This window comes from Megalopta genalis, unplaced genomic scaffold, assembly GCF_051020955.1.
Source record: "Megalopta genalis isolate 19385.01 unplaced genomic scaffold, iyMegGena1_principal scaffold0035, whole genome shotgun sequence".
Taxonomy (NCBI): Eukaryota; Metazoa; Arthropoda; class Insecta; order Hymenoptera; family Halictidae; genus Megalopta; species Megalopta genalis.
This window is the reverse complement of record NW_027476104.1, coordinates 1,065,457-1,067,268: the sequence shown is the minus strand read 5'-3', so window position 1 is coordinate 1,067,268 and position 1,812 is coordinate 1,065,457.

The following is a 1,812-nucleotide window of genomic DNA, read 5'->3' as shown; positions in this document are numbered from 1 at the left end:
AACAACAAGAACAACAAGAACAAGAACAACGGGAACAACAACGACGAGAGCTACAAGAGCAACAAGAACAACAAGAACAATAAGAACAACGAGAACAACGAGAACAACGAGAACAACGAGAACAACGAGAACAACGAGAACAACGAGAACAACGAGAACAACGAGAACAACGAGAACAACGAGAACAACGAGAACAACGAGAACAACGAGAACAACGAGAACAACGAGAACAACGAGAACAACGAGAACAACAACGAGAACAACGAGAACAACGAGAACAACGAGAACAACGAGAACAACAAGAACAACAAGAACAACAAGAACAACAAGAACAGCAAGAACAGCAAGAACAGCAAGAACAACAACAACAACAACAACAACAACAAGAACAACAATTACAACAAGAACAACGAGAACAACGAGGACAACGAGAACAACGAGAACAACGGGAACAACGAGAACAACGAGAACAACGAGAACAACGAGAACAACGAGAACAACGAGAACAACGAGAACAACGAGAACAACGAGAACAACGAGAACAACAAGAACAACAACGAGAACAACGAGAACAACGAGAACAACAAGAACAACAACGAGAACAACGAGAACAACGAGAACAACGAGAACAACGAGAACAACGAGAACAACGAGAACAACGAGAACAACGAGAACAACGAGAACAGCAAGAACAACAAGAACAGCAAGAACAACAAGATCAACAAGAACAACAACAAGAACAACAAGAGCAACAAGATCAACAAAAACAAATAGAACAACAAGAAGAACAAGGCCAACAAGAACAAGAAGAACAGCAAGAACAACAAGAACAACAAGAACAACAAGAACAACAAGAACAACAAGAACAACAAGAACAACAAGAACAACGAGAACAACGAGAACAACGAGAACAACGAGAACAACGAGAACAACGAGAACAACGAGAACAACGAGAACAACGAGAACAACGAGAACAACAAGAACAACAAGAACAACAAGATCAACAAGAACAACAAGAACAACAAGAACAACAAGAACAACAAGAACAACAAGAACAACCAGAACAACAAGAACAACAAGAACAACAAGAGCAACAAGAACAACAAGAACAACAAGAACAACAAGAACAACAAGAACAACAAGAACAACAAGATCAACAAGAACAACAAGAACAACAAGAACAACAAGAACAACAAGAACAACAAGAACAACGAGAACAACGAGGACAACGAGAACAACGAGAACAACGAGAACAACGAGAACAACGAGAACAACGAGAACAACGAGAACAACGAGAACAACGAGAACAACGAGAACAACGAGAACAACGAGAACAACGAGAACAACGAGAACAACGAGAACAACAAGAACAACAACGAGAACAACGAGAACAACGAGAACAACAAGAACAACAACGAGAACAACGAGAACAACGAGAACAACGAGCACAACGAGAACAACGAGAACAACGAGAACAACGAGAACAACGAGAACAACGAGAACAACAAGAACAACAACGAGAACAACGAGAACAACGAGAACAACGAGAACAACAAGAACAACAAGAACAACAAGGACAACAACAACAACAACAACAACAACAAGAACAACAAGATCAACATGACCAGCAAGAACAACAAGAACAACAAGAACAACAAGAACAACAAGAACAACAAGAACAACAAGAACAACAAGAACAAGAACAACAAGAACAACAAGAACAAGAACAACAAGAACAACCGGAACAACAAGAACAACAAGAACAACCAGAACAACAACAACAAGGACCACTAGAACAACAACAAGAACAAC